This window comes from Bombina bombina, chromosome 1 (genome assembly GCF_027579735.1).
Source record: "Bombina bombina isolate aBomBom1 chromosome 1, aBomBom1.pri, whole genome shotgun sequence".
In the NCBI taxonomy this organism is placed as follows: Eukaryota; Metazoa; Chordata; class Amphibia; order Anura; family Bombinatoridae; genus Bombina; species Bombina bombina.
The window spans coordinates 391,319,703-391,340,633 of NC_069499.1; positions in this window are offsets into that span (position 1 = coordinate 391,319,703).

Here is a 20,931-nt window from a genome sequence, read left to right on the forward strand (position 1 = left end):
CCCGGAAGTGTTGTTTCAATATGTTCTATCCCTCCAATGTGTTTTGTTTTGATAGAGGTGTGTATGTACACGCCATCTCCCTATTGCGCCGCACCGGAAGTTACACGTGGGCGAGAAGGAAAGCGAAACCGGAAGTGACGTTGAATATATGACGTCACTTCCGGATTTTCGCTCTCGACTCCATATTTGTCATGGGCTATTCTCTTATCTCAGATCCCCTTTGTGAGTTCTAATACCTTACATTTCTTTGCCAACTTAGCTACTGATACAATATTGATTGGGAATATATATACCCAATATCAAGATATAATGGATAATTTATTTTGGATATACTGCATTATGACATTTTATGTTAAAAAAGGTTATATAAAATGAAGTTATATAAAATAAAGGTTATATGAAATAGAATGATTAAAACTTAGAATACGGTGATTTGGATGTAGCGGTATGTCATAGTTACATCCATACTGTTTTTGGAATATAAATCAGATTAATACGATTAAGAATAGCTTATCTAATTCCTAAAACTGAATATTGTAATAGTTTCCTCTAGTTCATTACCTATTTGGCCACATGGTATGTTTAACTGGTAAAAAGATTGTGATACTTTTTAAAAATTATGATACTTTTTAAAAACTCATCAGTATTTCTTTAAAATATAGCTTAAAAATATAGCTTAAAAAATATATATTTAAAATTTTCATTTTATACACTTTTTATACATTTTTTAAGGATTACCACCTTTTATTGTTTATTTTTTAAGGATTATCACGTTATCACATATATTGGAAATTCACTTATGCTGTTTTTTATACATTTTCAACTTTTTTAAGGATTACCACCTTTTATTGTTCATTTTTTAAGGATTATCACATAATCACATATATTGGAAATTCACTTATGTTGTTTTTTATCTTATGTGTTTTTTACCTTATGGCTGAAAAGTCTTTTAAGGTCTGAATTATATACTGTGAACCAGAAAATTCAAATTTCCTATATTCTTATTGTCAAGTATAGATACATGCCCATATAGAGATATAGGGTCAGACAGAGAGTTATATGTCCATATAGAGATTTATGTTTAATTAGGGTTAATATCATAACATCAGGGTAAAAGTGTACACACCTTTGCTTACCGAATTTATATTGTAAGATATTGTTTTTAACACTGTTTTTAACACTGTGAAATAAATATTGTAAAATAAATACGTATTTTTAAAAAACCTTTTAAAACCTTTTTGTAAAAACCATTTATAAATATTTGGTTTAGTCTAAATACTTTTGACTCTACTCAGCTAAGATTCCTATCAGGGATCCCAAGCGCTCCTATAGCTGTTCAAATTTCTTCGATACTCTAAAGGTCTGGTCAAGAGATCTTACATTTAGGAGCTAGAGTAGCAGTATTTTTGGCGCTGGAGAAACCATACATTTTTCATTCTACCTCTCTTCTTTACCAATTCTCCCAGCTGCCTTAGATACACCAAATCAAGAGTATTTTCAATTATAATATACATATTTCCTATCTGGAAGATATTTACTTCTAGATTTTGTATTATATATATTTATATTTATTTTCATATCTGAATTTTCTATCAGAATACACTTCCATTGGAACATACACCTATTAACATTTTCTATATTTCGAAGATATTTCATAAACATGGAAGATCCTTCAACTTTAAACACCTCCCCACACACATCTTCATCCATTATTAGTAGTCTAAGGACAGACATCAATTTCGATATAATTCAAGCTCTAAACAAAGACAACAAACAAACTGATGGCCAAATGGTGGATATAGATGCCACTTTTAAGAGTTTAGAGAAATTACTAATTTCAGAAACGAAATACACCGCAGAAATTTCGTATTTAAGAAAATGTTGAGAGTTAGAAATTATCCCTAGGGGACTAATTGTACAGAAAAATTGTTCATTCAATATAGAACATCAAGTCTTTTCTGAGAAGTGGATAAATGCCACTAAAGAAATTTCACACACTTATATGCAAATCATTATAGACTATAGAACATATCTATTAAAAGATATAGATAAAAATATAAAAGAAGAAGAAGGGAAGATGGAGCATATTAGTGATCTTAATATATTTAAGACCAAACAAGAGCAATTATGCTCAAAAATTAAGAAAATCAAAGACGAAATCATTTCAAAGAAAACCAAGAAAATACTCAGAGATTTAAACATAACCACACAGAATAATGTTGAATGTGAGACAGACACAAATATTGAAAATCAAGAATCAGAAGAAGTTGAAAACACTAATACTAGAACAGAGTGGACAACGGTGGCCTCAAAGAGGAACAATAATAATAACAATAGAAATAAGAATTCACATAGACAATGGGTTAACAATGAAAATTACCATTACAATCACAATGAAAATACAAATAATTATGAAAGATATCACCCAAGATCAAGGAAGAGATATGGCGGAGATTACCCCAGTCCCAGAGATTACACAAGAGATGGAAACAGGGGACACCAAGCAAGGTGGAACCAGACACAAAATTACTACCACAAATCCCCAACAAACAGACCTCCAATAAATTTTCCCTATAATCAATATCAAAGTCCCGAGTATCATTTTTAAAATAGGGACTATGGGGCCAGATCTCCTTGGTATTCGAGAAGAGAAGAATACTTCAGTGGCAGGTCCCCAAGACAATATATAAGAGAGGAGGGATTGAGGAACAGGTCACCACCAAGATGGGAGAATAGGTTCCAAAGCAGATTTCCATCTTATGAGGGAAGAGGGAACTATACACAAGATTACCATTACAAACAGAACTATAAGAATCCAAACCCCAGAGTACATTTTAGAGAACACAATGAAAGATCAGCCCAACAGAATAAACAACACACAGAGGCTAGAAATCACTGGGGGGATACGCAAATATCAACAAGAAACAGGTTTGAACCCCTGAGATATGAGGAGAATACACAAAAAACCCCAAAGCAAACGACCATCAATACGCCTATGAGCATGGAAGGTCAAAACGATAATCATTTTTTAGGGGAAGAAAATCTGGCCCCAATAGACAGAAACAAACAATTCAAAAGGAAAAATCGAACACAAGACATAGAAGAAAGTCCAGTGTTAAAAAGAAAAACCACAGGGGTAGAAGAGCAGGATTAAAAACACAAATAAAACAGAAAAGGAGAAAGGATAAAAACAAAGAAACATTAGAAACTGAGTCCACCATAACACCGTCCACCAGCAGGTCAGACTCTAAATTGTCTGCTAGTAAATCAGATCCTAAACAAAAAGGAATATATAATCTGAGTAGAGCCAACCTTGATTCGAAAGATATTGAGATTTTATCTTTAGGCTTATCATATGCTCCATCTAGAGGCCTTGACAAATTTCAGACTTACACTCATGTTAAACAGTTAGTAAGGAAACTGACACTTAAAAGGTTTTTTTGCAAAACAGCACTGGAGAGATCTAATTATCCACCAGCGACCATTGAAACAGTAACAAATAATAAGGAGGAATCAGCATATACGACCTTAAAACCAAAATCAACCTTTTTTCCTATAACACATAAAGGGCCTCATATTGAGACATTTGAGAATATAGTCTGTAATGAAATAAAGAAATTAAATAATACATCACTTAAAAAATTTCATCATAATTTGAATAAAGCACAATTAGACACCATTGCAAAGTTAGAGAAAAATAAAAACATCACAATCAAACCAGCGGATAAGGGGGGAGGGATCATAATCTTGGACAAAGAAGATTATGAAAAAGAGGCAAATAGAATCCTAGGTGACTCTGATACATACAAAGTTTTGAAAAAAGATCCCACAGATTCTTTTAAAAAAGATCTGGATGGCATGTTAATGTCTGCCAAAATGAAGGGAATAGTAAATAAACATGAATATAGGTATATCAAGACGGATTATCCCAGAGTACCTGTATTCTACTATCTGCCCAAGATACACAAAAGTCAAACAAACCCTCCGGGCAGGCCCATAATATCGGGCATTGGATCAATAACATGTAATCTATCAGAGTACATCGATAAGAGATTACAAAAATATGTGAAAGCCCTTCCCTCATATTTAAGGGATTCCACCGAGGTCCTTAATATATTTAATAATATGGAATGGGGAGAAAATTACATTTTGGCCACATGTGATGTGACTGCCCTATACACTAGTATCCCACACAATCTGGGTATAGAGGCAGTCAGATACTTTTTAGAAAAAGATGATGGAGTAAGTCCCGACCAGAGAGAGTTCATTTTAGACAGTATTCATTTTATCTTGACGCACAATTATTTTTATAACGGAGGAAAAATTTTTAATCAGATTTGCGGTACAGCAATGGGGACCAGGTTTGCGCCTAGCTACGCAAACCTCTATATGGGCAAATGGGAGAACCTGTTTTGGGAATCATGCCCAGCAGGCACAGACCTGGTCCTCTTCAAAAGGTATATAGACGACATCTTAATAGTGTGGAAGGGGAGCATGGAAGATTTGGAACACACTATACATGTGATGAACAATAACACTGCGAATCTAAAGTTTACATATGAACTAAGTAAACAGAACATCAACTTTTTAGATTTGGATATCCGTGTAAAGAAAGGAAAGATATCCACCTCAACCTATTTTAAAGAAGTAGACTGTTGCAACTACATTCACCAAACTAGTTGCCACCTCCAAAGATGGAAGAAGAACATTCCTAAAGGTCAAATGATGAGAATAAGGAAGAATTGCTCAGATGACGAAGAATGGAGAAAACAGTCGAAAATCCTAAAGAAGAGATTCTTGGAAAGAGGATACGAAGAGACATCGATAGAAAAGACCATAGAAGAAACGGAGATCATGGATAGACAACCCATGCTACAATATAAACAGCAGAAAACGCGCAGAGATGACATAGGATTGGAAGTACCGTTTATAACTGAGTACAGTGAAAATAGATTCCTAATTGAAAAAATCATAAGGAAGAACTGGCATTATCTAAAAGAAGATAACATCATCAGAAAAGATCTAAATGAAAAACCCAAGTTTATCTACAAGAAGACTAGGAATCTGAAAAGTATCCTGGCACCAAGCATCCCAAAGACCCCTAAGAAGACAATGAAGGATGTTTTGGGACAACAATTAAAAGGTTTTTTCCCTTGTCATTTATGTAAAGCGTGCAAACATGGCAAAAAAACACGGACTTTCTCATCCAAAACAACAGGAGAAACTTTTTATATGAAGGACATGATCAAATGCCAAGACAGCGGCATCATATACCTAATAGAATGTGGGTGTGGACTCCAATATATAGGTCAAACATCCAGGAAATTAAAAGACAGGATAAGAGAACACCTGCTACAAATCAAATGGAAAAAGGATGATTTCCCCTTATACAAGCATTTCAAAGAAGTCCACAACAGCTCCAACCAAACCCTGAGGTATATGGGTATAAGTAAAATTAAGAAGAATTGGAGGGGAGGAGACTTTGAAAAGTCACTCTTAAGAGAAGAGTCTAAATGGATTTTTAGAATACAGAGATAATACATCTACTTTGACAAGTCCAAATACATATGGAACCCCCCATCCTACTCCTTAATTTCTTTTACTTGGAATCTAATTTAAAAAGATCTTCTGAAAAAAAAAATTTAAAAACTTTTTTATCCTTTTTGATTTTAACACTCTCCCTTAACATTTTTTTATATTATTTTTATTTTTATGAAATATATTTTTAATTGAATATATTTAAGAACGAGAAAGAACCTCTGGGACTAAAACCTCCAATTTTAAAATATTTAATATATATTTTAAAATATTTAATATATATTTTAAAATATTTAATATATATTTTAAAATATTTAATATATATTTTAAATATATATTTTTAAGCTATATTTTTAAGCTATATTTTAAAGAAATACTGATGAGTTTTTAAAAAGTATCATAATTTTTAAAAAGTATCACAATCTTTTTACCAGTTAAACATACCATGTGGCCAAATAGGTAATGAACTAGAGGAAACTATTACAATATTCAGTTTTAGGAATTAGATAAGCTATTCTTAATCGTATTAATCTGATTTATATTCCAAGAACAGTATGGATGTAACTATGACATACCGCTACATCCAAATCACCGTATTCTAAGTTTTAATCATTCTATTTCATATAACCTTTATTTTATATAACTTCATTTTATATAACCTTTTTTAACATAAAATGTCATAATGCAGTATATCCAAAATAAATTATCCATTATATCTTGATATTGGTATATATATTCCCAATCAATATTGTATCAGTAGCTAAGTTGGCAAAGAAATGTAAGGTATTAGAACTCACAAAGGGGATCTGAGATAAGAGAATAGCCCATGACAAATATGGAGTCGAGAGTGACGTCATATATTCAACGTCACTTCCGGTTTCACTTTCCTTCTCGCCCACGTGTAACTTCCGGTGCGGCGCAATAGGGAGATGGCGTGTACATACACACCTCTATCAAAACAAAACACATTGGAGGGATAGAACATATTGAAACAACACTTCCGGGTAAAAGAATCCCGGAAGAGAAGCGATTTTGGCGCCACTATTTTTGGCGGTTTTGGGCCCAAACAGCCTATTTAAGACAGGACCATATAGAGCCATATCAGTCTTGAGAAAGATCCAGCAAGGATCGAAACGCGTAGATCGTATACTGATAGTGAAGGCTCAGGTCTCCAAACGGTGAGTTCTATACCATTTAAGCCACATTTGGATAGGCATATTGCACTATGTTTGTTTATTTTCTTCTATTTAGGACATAGAAGATTCTGTGAATTTCTGTGAATAATCGACATTTGGACTAAAGGAGCATTAGGATTTAAACATCACTTAAAAGAATATCGACATCAACATACACCGGATATAAACTGTCACATAAAGAACATCAGATTGAACTAAGACTTTCCTCACAATTATATATATATATATATATATATATTATTGTTTTTTACATTATTTTTTACACGATTTTGTCACTACTTGCAAGGATATCCACACTAAAGCCTTTAAGGTGTACACCGGCTTTTATTTTTTGTTTTTTGTTTTTTTGAAAAACTTTTTTATTCAAACAATTTTTTCCTTTTTTATTCACTTTTTATACATTTTTTAAGGATTACCACCTTTTATTGTTTATTTTTTAAGGATTATCACGTTATCACATATATTGGAAATTCACTTATGCTGTTTTTTATACATTTTTAACTTTTTTAAGGATTACCACCTTTTATTGTTCATTTTTTACGGATTATCACATAATCACATATATTGGAAATTCACTTATGTTGTTTTTTATCTTATGTGTTTTTTACCTTATGGCTGAAAAGTCTTTTAAGGTCTGAATTATATACTGTGAACCAGAAAATTCAAATTTCCTATATTCTTATTGTCAAGTATAGATACATGCCCATATAGAGATATAGGGTCAGACAGAGAGTTATATGTCCATATAGAGATTTATGTTTAATTAGGGTTAATATCATAACATCAGGGTAAAAGTGTACACACCTTTGCTTACCGAATTTATATTGTAAGATATTGTTTTTAACACTGTTTTTAACACTGTGAAATAAATATTGTAAAATAAATACGTATTTTTAAAAAACCTTTTAAAACCTTTTTGTAAAAACCATTTATAAATATTTGGTTTAGTCTAAATACTTTTGACTCTACTCAGCTAAGATTCCTATCAGGGATCCCAAGCGCTCCTATAGCTGTTCAAATTTCTTCCAAGTGAAAGGAACCTGTAAATGTGGTGAGGCAAGATGCAAGTCTTGTGAATTTGTTAATCAGACGAAAAACTTTGAGTCACTTGTCACAGTAGCCAAATATGACATATTGAGTTGTGTAAACTGTTCTACATCTTATGTGGTATATATAATATCATGTATTTCTTATCAGATGCAATACGTGGGTATGACCACCAGGGAAGCACAGACTAGAATCCGGAAACACCTTACCAATATCAGACATAAAGATTTATGTTCAGCCTTTGCCCAACACTTTGTAGAAGTACACACCCAAGACACATCAACTTTTAAATGGTGTGTGGTAGAACAAGTGTTCCAGCCAAAAAGGGGTGGAGATAGGACTTCTCTTGTAGCTAAGCGAGAGGCTTTTTGGATTCATAGATTGCAGACCAGACTGCCAAAGGGATTCAACTCCAAATATGATATTATTAACTTTTGCTGAAGGGTGATACAGTTTAAGAATATGGAGATAGGGATATGATGTAGAACCATTGTGCATGCCTGGACAGAGTATGCAAGATACATGTAGATTGTACATACTTTAGACTTTACATCCCTTATATTAACTACTAAATATTAACTATTAACTACTTAAGTAGTGCTTTAAGAATATATATATTAATAATATATATATATTATTGGATTAGGGCGTTAAACAGCACTCCTAAATGGTTTAACCTGGGAAGTGTCTGTCTGATCATGCACAAGTGATATGTAACATGGTGATACATAGGTCATTTGAAATGGGACAAATCAATTATTCCTAAAGATATACTTATATCACTCCAGTAAAAGAAACTAAATTTATGTGCGCTACTGCCCTTAATGAAGGTTGATGCTTATAAAATTGTGTGTTGTCACTTTAAGATCATTTTACTTTGGCATTAAAATAGTTAAGTTGAATGTGTATATACCAGGTGCCTACAGCCCCTGGCAATTGTCTGATTATGGCGAATGCCAAAACGCATAAGATGCTAAGGGCTGCCTGTTGTTTTTAAGATTTCTTGGATTTGCTTGTTCCTCCTTTTTACTATGGATTACAAATACAAGTTTGACATTTTACCAGTTCGGCCTATATTTGGTTTGCTTATATAGAATACATTATGCTCTCTCCCGTGGTGTTGTGCACAACACAGCACTAATTGGCTAAAATACAAGTCAATAAATAATAAATAAATAGCCATATGACAAGGGGGCTGTCAGAAGAGGCTTAGATACAAGGTAATCACAGAGGTTAAAAATATATTAATATAACCATGTTATCCCTTTTTCACAAATGATGGGTTGCTCTAATTATTTTGCTAAATTTTGGCAGCAATATTAGCTACATTAAAAAGCCAAACAGCAACCGTGTTATCACCAAACACAGTGTCCTCACTGCACAAACAGCACCCTCTTTATTAAAAAAAAAAAAGAGATAAGCGCTCAACCTGGGAACGAACAATAGCATAATAGTTTGTTCTATGGCTAGTTACCACCCAAGAAGCAGCCTCTTTTTGCTCAACATGTGCCCTTTTGGCAAATATGCATTATATATATATATATATATATATAACATTCCAGTTTACTGCCCCTTTATGCAAGGACTTTCCAGATGCAAGGAGGCATTTTATCTAAGATTTAACATGCTATACTCTCAGACTAAGATTGCTCAGTGTTTGAAATGAGACAGGCTAACTTAAAACTGTTCAGTTTACACTACAGATGAGTACCACAGCTTATGGTTCCACCAAGACCATATAGAGTACAGCATTTTCAAAATCCATAAGTACAGCTGACAGATGGGAACATTTGTACACTATATATGAAGTGGTGCTCTTGGTTGGGGAAAATGGGGAAAAATCAAACAAACGTATGTCAACCTTTTAAAAGTACTTTTCTTCATCTAGCCATCTACACAGATCATTTATGTACAATTTTGAATTCACAGAATTATTTTTGTTTACACATTTACAAATATGATTCTTTAAAAAGTGATCTCTTAATTTCTGCAATTTTTTTTATCATGCATGTCACACACTGTTGATTTAGGGGATGCAAGGTGCATACATTTTTCCTCCTGTGAGTGTTTCTGTGGATGTCTGAGTTTGCGTCTTTGTGCTTTTGTTTGTGTCTCTATGAGTGTGTATGTAATTTTTTTCTGTTGGTCTCTCTGTGAGGGTGGGTGTGTATGTCTTTGTGCATTTTCTGTGGATGTCTGTGAGGGTGTGTGCATATGTCTTTGAGCTTTTTCTATGGGTGTCTCTGTGAGAGTGTGTGTATGTTTGTCTTTGTGTATTTTCTCTGGATGCCTCTGTGAGGGTGGGTGTGTATGTCCGTGTTTTCTGTGGATGTCTCTGTGAGGGTGTGTGTGTGTATGTATGTATGTATGTCTGTCTGTGTTTTCTGTGGATGTCTCTGTGAGGGTGTGTGTTTTCTATGGGTGTCTCTGTGAGTGTGTGTGTGTATGTCTTTGTGTTTTCTGTGGATGTCTCTGTGAGGGTGTGTGTTTTCTGTGGATGTCTCAGTGAGGGTGTGTGTATGTATGTATGTCTTTCTGTGTTTTATGTGGTTGTCTCTCTGTGTGTTTATGTCTTTGTGTGTTTTCTGAGGCTGTCTCTGTCGGTGTTTGTGAAAGTTTGGGTGTATGTGAAAGTTTGAGTTTGTGTGTGTGTGTGTGTCCATTGTCTGTTCCTTTTTAGGACATGTTGGCATTACTACTGATTATTCACATCTATCTACAGACTTTGAGACTAATGAGACCTTTCTGGAAGTCGCCAATCTACTATTTAACTTTTAAATTATTGTTTAGGCTGTTCAGGGTCCTTCCTTTCAGTCTCTGCATGCTGTTGTCATCATTTAGTTGGCATCTTCCTTTACAAAAAGATAATCAGAACTCCATATTTTGTTTTCTAAATCTCCTTATTTTACAAAACTGTAGTTTACCTCATTACTTGTCAGGTTAATGTAAACAAGTGCTGAGTGTCTGTTTGGGTGTCTGTGTCTGAGTGTGTTTCTTTGAGTGTCTGCTAGAGTGTCTATATGTGAATCCTTATGTGTGAGTGTGTGTGTTTCAGTGTATGAGTGTGTCTGTGTGTTTGTATGTTACTACCTTTACAACATTTCCAAGTTTAAATAGACACTTAAGAATAAAGTGCATATACATTTTAGTCACTTGGTCGAAAATTGCACATGTCAAAGGAGGAGGGGGGCTGATCAATGATTAAGTCAGGGGGCCCAAAATTTCTAGTGGAGGCCCTGGTTAAATGGGCAGAAGGTACTAGGAGAAGGACTAGGAGGGATATTGTGGATACAGTTTTGGGAGGTGTGGGAACAGGGTTAGGGGTAGTAAATTCCATTGACATATCCAGCTTAACAACAACCTTACAGTCTCAGGGGATGTTAAATGCAAAAGGGATTCATACACAACAAATTATAAACACCCTGGTAGAGACACTGACACAGACAGTCATTCAAGTTCAGGCTCCTGCCATTCAACATACAGAGGAAATACTGATAGGAGTAAATAGTAGGTTAAGGGAAGTATCCTGGGATTTTGTGTGTATTTCCATGCAAACAGAATTTTCAACTGACTTTAAATTAATAGCACAGGCTATGGAAAATAACCATACACCTTTGGGAGGGTGGGAGCAGTCTGTCGTTAACAGTTTTGCATCAGAACACAAAGAATTATAGTTAAACAGTTGGTTAGGTTGCAGGGAAAATATATGCAGGGATACTTCATTTGTGTCCACTAGTGGTATCAGAATGTTTATAATTTGTTTTCACTAGGAACACCTGTCACAGAATCTCATGTTTTACATCATGAGTTAGAGTTCCCTAATTTTATATGGAATGGTTCCAATATGGAACAGGTAAACATGTCTGGCTGCATAAGGTTTCCTTCTAAAGTTTTATGTCTACCCAACCAGGCAAGAATAATTTTCCTGCTGGCATAATCACTCATATTGCAATGGTTTTGTGGAGAAAGTTAATCCCCAAGATATGTTTTTTCCATTAGGACAAGGAAAGGTGTGTTTTGTTTTGTTGAAGCCTAAAGATAAGGTGCATGTATGGTTTGACAAGTGTAATTCAAGGGAACAAATCACACCAGGGATTTATTGTATTACTGGGTACCCTGTGAGGATAAGTTCACTACAGTTTAACTTCACTGTCCAACAGTAACTCCCATATAACGCTTCCTTGGGGGCTCCACTCATAACACTAATATTAGTAGTAATATTAGTAGATGATGCACCTTGGCAAAAATGGGTAACCTTATTGCAAAACGATTCTGTGTTACTGGAACATCTTAAAAATTTTGGGGAACGTGTTCATGTAAATTTTTACTTTCAGGAACAGGAACTACAAGGAATTGAACATACTTTTACAGAGATGTCATGTGCTACCTGGTGGCAGAAATTAGCACATTTCTTTTTAAAACATTCATCATGGGGTTCTGCATCCATTTATAATCATATTATTTATTTCTATATTATGTATAATTATTCAAATTTGTATGTGTTGTTATTTAAAATCATTAATTTGCACGTGTATATCACTTATATTATGACATGCAAATGGAAGCATCCTTAGTACACTAATATAGCTTGTTATCTATTACTACCCCCAAATCCCTTTCCTCCTGTGTTTGGCTAAGTCTTGTCCCATTTAAATAATACGTTGCCTGCTTATTTTTACTTCCAAAATGTAGAACCTTGCATTTTCCCGTATTAAATCTTATTTTCCATTTACCTGCCCATAATTTTTGCAGGTCCCTTTGTAACGAAAGCTCATCCTGTGCTGACCTAATGACCTTACTTAACTTAGTATCATCTGCAAAAATAGAGATGTCGCTATTTAATCCTTGCTCCAAGTCATTTATAAAAATATTAAAAAGAATAGGGCCCAGTACTGATCCCTGGGGGACTCCACTGATTACCTTTGTCCAATCTGAGTATGATCCATATACTACTACTCGTTGCTCCCTATCTTTTATCCAGTTATTTATCCATAAGATAACATTTTCAGCTATTCCCAGTCCTTTAATTTTGTGCATTAATCTCTCATGTGGCACTGTATCAAACGCTTTTGCAAAATCTAAGTATATCGCATCAACTGATTCCCCTTTATCTATATTTTTACTTACTTCCTCATAGAATCTAATTAGATTAGTTTGACATGATCTATTTCTCATAAAACCATGCTGATTAGAACTCATAATCTTGTTTACACGAATATGCTCATCAATATAATCCCTTATAATCCCTTCAAATATCTTCCCCACTATTGATGTCAGACTAACTAGTCTATAGCTTCCTGGATCATCCCTACTTCCCTTTTTGAAGAGTGGCACAACATCATCTTTACGCCAATCCTTGGGTACCATGCCTGAGGATAATGAGTCTTGAAAAATTAAGAGTAGAGGTTTGTCTATAACAGTGCCCTTGGGTGTATTCCATCTGGGTCTGGAGTTTTATTTACCTTAATATTATCCAATTTGTTCCTGATATCCTCTATACACAACCCAGTTAATGGTATGGGCTGGCATGTTCTATTTTGTTCCAAAATATCATCCAATGGTTCCTCTCTTGTGTATACTTAAGAAAAAAACTGGTTTAGTATCTCAGCCTTCTCCCTGTCACTGTTAATCATGCTACCCTCCACGCATTTTAATGTACCTATATTGTCTTTCTTAGATTTTTTGCTATTTATGTACTTAAAGAACCTTTTAGGGTTAGATTTAGAATCCTTTGCAATTAATTTTTCATTTTCAATTTTGGATAATTTGATTGCTTTTTTGCATGCTTTGTTACATTCCTTATAAATATGGAATTTTGAGTCTGTACTATTTTCTTTGAATAATTTAAATGCCCTACATTTTTTCCTAATTTCTCTTAACACATTTATATTCAGCCACATTGGCTTGGATTTTGTATTTTTATTTTTAAAACCATATGGTATCTGTTGATGTATATTTATTTAACAAAGTTTTAAATGTTATCCATTTATCCACTGTATTTTTTTAGAGAATACTTTGTCCCAATTTATGTTATTTAATGATTTTCTTAAATCATTGAATTTTGCTTTCTTGAAATTAAAAGTCTTGGTTAAACCTTTAAGACACTGCTTACGAAAAGAGATTTCAAATGTGACCATGTTATGATCACTGTTACCCAACTGTTCTTTGACTTCTATGTTTGATATTATATCTGTATTATTTGATAGCACTAAATCCAATATAGCGTTACTCCTAGTTGGCTCCTCTATTAATCTTATTCCTGAGAACATTTAAAAATCTATCCCCCTTAGCTGGATTACTGGTTTCATTGGCCCATTTTATATCAGGGTAGTTAAAATCTCCCATAATTACAGCACTGTTATTAGCAACTAATGTTGGGGGGGGGGGCTTGTAGCATGTTCCTAGTAATATTTTTTTAGGATTTTCCCCCCACTCTTTATTTCCACCCACAGGGTCTCTACATTGTCACCTGTATCAGAAATATCTTCCCTTATTGTAGGTTTAAGGTTAGGTTTATTATACATGCAGATTCCTCCACCCCTTTTATTATTCCTGTCCCTCCTAAATAAAGTGTACCCCTCTAAGTTAACTGTCCAGTCATGTGAATCATCCCACCCAGTTTCAGTTATACTGATAACATCATAGTCCTCTTCTGCAACTAAGAGCTCCAGCTCCCCCATTTTACCTGTCATGCTTCTTGCATTTGTTGTCATACATTTAATTTTCATGTGCTTTCTGCTGATACTTGGTTTGCTTTCCTCCGTACTTTCTAATGTGACATTTCTTAAGTCATCTCTTCCTTGAGATATCAAAAGAGTGACAGATTCACAGACTGATCTCTCTATTCTATTGTGTTCTAACTGACCCTCCCCCCCTTTGTCTAGTTTAAAAGATCCTCTAAACTTGCTACAATCCTTTTACCCAACACAACTACACCCATGTCATTCAGATACAATCCATCCTTACTGTACAAATTGTACCCAAGTGAAAAGTCAGCCCAGTGCTCTAAAAAGTCAAAGCCCTCATTTTACACCATGTTTTTAACCATGAAGTAACAGACCTTAGCTCCTTCTGCCTTACTGAATTAGCACACTGCACTGGTAATATCTCATTTAGAATGGCTGTATATTAGTGTGATATTGATGCTACATCAGTACTGTATATATATATATATATATATATATATATATATTTATATATATATATATATATATATATATATATATATATATATATATATATATGTGTGTGTGACAGAATGGGCATATGTATATTGATGTTTAATTCAGTGATGTATATTTATAATTAATCTGCATATTGTATTAATGTTTATATAGCCTCATTGTAATAAAGAGTTACATTGCTGAAGCAAGACTTGTGAGTTATGTCCTTGCAGGTAGTTTAATTAAATGTACAAAATCACAGCAGCACCACTGTAGTATTTCCAATCTTTTTTCTTTATTTCATGACACAAGTATAGCAAACAGCAATGGAACAGAACGACGTTTCGGTTTATGTACCCTTATTCATGTTCAAGGGTACATAACCCGAAACGTCGTTCTGTTCCATTGCTGTTTGCTATACTTGTGTCATGGAATAAAGAAAAAAGATTGGAAATACTACAGTGGTGCTGCTGTGATTTTGTACATTTGATGTTGCTTGGGTGCTTTTGCAGTTTGCACCTCACAGCTTTGTGCACACCTTGGGAGATTCTGTGCTGGATACAGACCTTTGACTCTGTTGCAGGTAGTTTAATTAAGCTAGTGATTGTGTGTTAATATTTTATAGTGGGTAAATTAATTCATAAGGGATTATTAAGAGGAATATTAGCATATCACTAAAGGTATAGCAAACAGACACTAAGAAATATAGTTTTAGTTTAATTTATTTCAGTCAATACTTCACAATGAGTCACAATATTTATTTAATAAACAATGAATACATACAATGTTTATTTTTTTAAATCTAAAATATTAGTAAACTTTTATTAAAGAACTTGATCAATATTAAACATAGAAATGTGTCATAAACATTTACTAATGTGACTGGATTATATTTACTATAGTAAGTAAAAATAAAATCTAGTTCAAATGTCAACAAAATATATTAATATTTAACGGATTACATATATATGCGTCACATATATACGCATACCATTCTCATCAATTCTAAATTATTCTACATGCCAAATGTAGTAACAGCACCCCCAGGAAGTATGTGTATGGAAGTTACAAAGATATGAATCCATGAACCATTAAGTAACGGCCAATCAGAGTTTATCACACAAACATGACTGGAGTCAGTATGGCCTCACAGACATGCTAACAAAATTACAGTATTTTATCCAATCAGATGTACAAATACCATGTCCCATGGTGTATCTCAGGTTTACTTCCCCATATAAAAGTCCATTACACGTTGCCATTTTTGTCAGTTCTCTAATGCCTGTTGGTGTATTGTTAGATATTGATATATCGAATATTAAAAACTACCAACAGGATGTCTCCCAGGTTCACACGAGCGGAAAGTACTGCACTGGTCAACGCAATTGAGGAGTTTTATCCGCAGCTGTTTGGGACTCGGAAGAGGTCGGCGAAGCCGTCGAGTAAGAGGACCCTCTGGGTGTCTATCACCTTTCCTGTTAATTTTGGTGAAAGATGGACCAGAGGACCACGGATCAAATCGTGCAGAGATTCAGGGATATGAGGTTGCGGCTTCGCAATAAAGTCCGCCTCATGAAGGAGTGGGCAAAAGCCCGTCAGAGAGGTGGAAATCAGGATCCACCCCCACAGAAACTTTTCCTACAACCTCATGAGGAGACTTTATGCGCCCTCCTCAATCTCCGTTTCCCCTGCAGATTTGCTTCTGCCAGCTCCTCGGCCCCTTCACAGTCCCCAGCTGCTGGCTCTGAAACTCCTGACCTGGAGGCCAGTGCAGCTCCAATCAGTGACCTGGGAGAAGGAAGTACAGAGGCTGAACCAGGTAAAGATCAGACTTCATATAATATATTAATATTTGAGTATATATTTAAGCAATGTGTATATAGTCATATATTCAACCTATCTAGATCTTACAACAGACATTACATATGATGGTAGACATCTGAATTTAGATTCGTCACACATCAAATAGGAATAATGCTTTTTCTTGCGCTCTCCCGAATATGTGTCACAGAGCTAAAATGGAATTGTGCATCCGTGAAATCCCTATCCTCCGCCATTTCATACATTGAATATCGATTCATGCAAAAGTTAGAAATATTCATTTGTATCATTCAATCTTTACAATGATCCTATTGGAATATCGTGATACACACAATTGAAAATATATTCTAAAGCTTTACAAATTATACTCATCACACTACTAGATACAAATCAATTCATAATCACGGATGCACAATTACGCTTTTAATTATTGCGCAATGATCATGGAACATATAATTGCGCAGAGACGTGAACATGGGTTTGCTGTAACAGTGGCATTACTTTAGACATGTTGGTCAAATGTATACATTAATTAGTATAAATGTTAAGGATACAGTATCCTGATTTTCAATCTTCTAAATTACAAAAGCTATACTAGCAATATAAAAATAAAAATTGACCGATCAATGTATAACAATTGATGACAATGCAAGAAGACATAAAATTACTTAAAGGGACAGTGAACAACATAAAAGGTTGAAACTAAATATACATGATCTCTTTATTTATAAATACATTTTTGAAAACAATGAACTCACGTGAAGAATGAAATTGTTTAACTTTGTCAATTTGAAAAACAATGTATGACTGTTTGAGTCAAAGTTCTGATTTGTCTTAATGATATCCAATCTTGATTGAATATTTTACAGAGATTGATGTTGGTGCTGGACAGTTTAGCCCGGGTTTGTCCCATTCTTATATGTCTCATTATACTTTACTTTTGTCTTACAAATTTGGACATAACATTGCCTAATCCATTCACATTGATCTATATTAACATGGATCCTCTAATTCGATTTCAAGTGTATTTGAAAAGAAGAATCCCGATTCAGAGATCGAATTCCATTCTAATCAAAATCTTAATGAATTAGTATTCGAAGATATTTCTCTGATTCTTGCTATCTGTATTTGAATGTAATATTAGGGTCTTGCCCATTTTGGATTCTGTACCTGGGTAGTGCTTGACAGTTGGTGGCTACATTTAAACAACACTAACACATTTTTCCACATTTGCAGAATATATAAATATACATCTCATGTGCTTTGATATTTTCTTCTTATCATTAAGAGAGTAGGATAATTAAATATTCATGATGATAGGATGAAATTATATATTTGATTGAAATTGCATGCTCTCTCCAATCCATTACATTAACATATGGAATAGACAATTCCTTTAGAGTGACATTCTCAAATATTCATATTGAATTTATCTATAGATAAAAAATATTTTTATCAATCAATATACTGTTTTGATTAAACAATAGTGTGATTTAAATCACATATTTCACTCTCAGACTACCTTTATATATAAGCATATTCTAACAGCACCATGATGACATATTTTAAAATACATCTTATATCTTGCATTGTGATCAATATTGTTGTGTCAGAAACCAGATTACTGTACATTGCACAAATGTATATGTGTGCCACATGTATTATGTTCTAGTTGTCACCAGTTGTTATTCAAAGTGTTTTCTGTCTGGATTATTTTAAAAACAGGGACCAATATATATTTTTAGATATGCCATAGATTAATATGATAAGAATTAGCTGTCTAATATTTTAAGAAATCGAACATACAGTATGTGAAAGACATCATTTTCTTTCCACTCACATTGATGAACTAATTAATTTATTTTTCATATTAGTGGTCTAGTCTTTTCATTTCAAAAGATATTATTTTAAATAGTTTAGAATAATTTTAGTTTAAAAATACCAAATATGTATATTTAAAGCTGATGTCCAAATTGTGTTACATAATATTTATTTATATCATTAATAGAACTAGTTGTTGTGACAAACTCGGAGGGATCCAGCACTGATGAAGACCTGTCTTTGCAGGGTTCTCGTAAGTCCATTGACTCATTCATACGTCATTAAAGGTGTCTTTTTCAGAAATATTCTGATCATGATTATGATAAAGCATTCCATTTGAATAAAACTTATAATGTACTCCTCTAAATATATATATATATATATATATATATATATATATATATATTTTATTAGTTTAATATTAAGATCTCAAAACTTCTTAGTCTACACCTTTGTGCTTCAGAACATGGCTAGCACATAATACACACATGATAACTATTACATGTTCCATGTACTATGGTTTTTTCCGGATTTTCAAAATACAGACAATCACATTTAATTATTAATCATCGATAATTATATATTTTATTTAATTTGCATGCTCCATCAAAATTATGAAAATCCTTACTTTGCTTCAGTATCTCTTCAATTCAACATTGATGTGTGTCCTTGAGCACCAGTAACACGTTATAATATTTAATTTTAACGTGTACACAACATATTATGTTTTACAGATATTGATGTAATATGTGCGATGGAGGAGGAAGGGGCTCCCTTGGAGTCTGATAGTATATAATATAATATAATATGTATATAACGTGTATTGTTTCAAAATCATACTATTGAAGAAAAATAAAGTCTACAGCTTTGTCCCTTTAACCCCTTAATGACCACAGCACTTTTCCATTTTCTGTCCGTTTGGGACCAAGGCTATTTTTACATTTTTGCGGTGTTTGTGTTTAGCTGTAATTTTCTTCTTACTCATTTACTGTACCCACACATATTATATACCGTTTATCTCGCCATTAAATGGACTTTCTAAAGATACCATTATTTTCATCATATCATGTAATTTACTATAAAAAAAATGATAAAATATGAGGAAAAATGGAAAAAAACACACTTTTTCTAACTTTGACCCCCAAAATCTGTTACATATCTAAAACCACCAAAAAACACCAATGCTAAATAGTTTCTAAATTTTGTCCTGAGTTTAGAAATACCCAATGTTTACATGTTCTTTGCTTTTTTTGCAAGTTATAGGGCCATAAATACAAGTAGCACTTTGCTATTTCCAAACCATTTTTTTCCAAAATTAGCGCTAGTTACATTAGAACACTAATATCTTTCAGGAATCCCTGAATATCCCTTGACATGTATATATTTTTTTTTAGTAGACATCCCAAAGTATTGATCTAGGCCAATTTTGGTATATTTCATACCACCATTTCACCGCCAAATGCGATCAAATACAAAAAATCGTTCACTTTTTCACAAATTTTTTCACAAACTTTCGGTTTCTCACTGAAATTATTTACAAACAACTTGTGCAATTATGGCATAAATGGTTGTAAATTCTTCTCTGGGATCCCCTTTGTTCAGAAATAGCAGACATATATGGCTTTGGCGTTGCTTTTTGGTAATTAGAAGGCCGCTAAATGCCACTGCGCACCACAAGTGTATTATGCCCAGCAGTTAAGGGGTTAATTAGGGAGCTTTTAGGGAGCTTGTAGGGTTAATTTTAGCTTTAGTGTAGTGTAGTAGACAACCCCAAGTATTGATCTAGGCACATTTTGGTATATTTCATGCCACCATTTCACCGCCAAATGCGATCAAATTAAAAAAAACGTAAATTTTTTCACAATTTTAGGTTTCTCACTGAAATAATTTACAAACAGCTTGTGCAATTATGGCACAAATGGTTGTAAATGCTTGTCTGGGATCCCCTTTGTTCAGAAATAGCAGACATATATGACTTTGGCGTTGCTTTCTGGTAATTAGAAGGCCGCTAAATCCTGCTGCGCCTCACACGTGTATTATGGCTAGCAGTGAAGGGGTTAATTATGGAGTTTGTAGGGAGCTTGCAGGGTTAATTTAGCTTTAGTGTAGAGATCAGCCTCCCATCTGACACATCCCACCCCCTGATCCCTCCCAAACAGCTCCCTTCCCTCCCCCACCCCACAATTGTCCCCGCCATCTTAAGTACTGGCAGAAAGTCTGCCAGTACTAAAATAAAAGGGTTTTTAAAAAAAATATATATTTTTTAGCATATTTACATATGCTACTGTGTAGGATCCCCCCCTTAGCCCCCAACCTCCCTGATCCCCCCCAAAACCCCTCTCTAA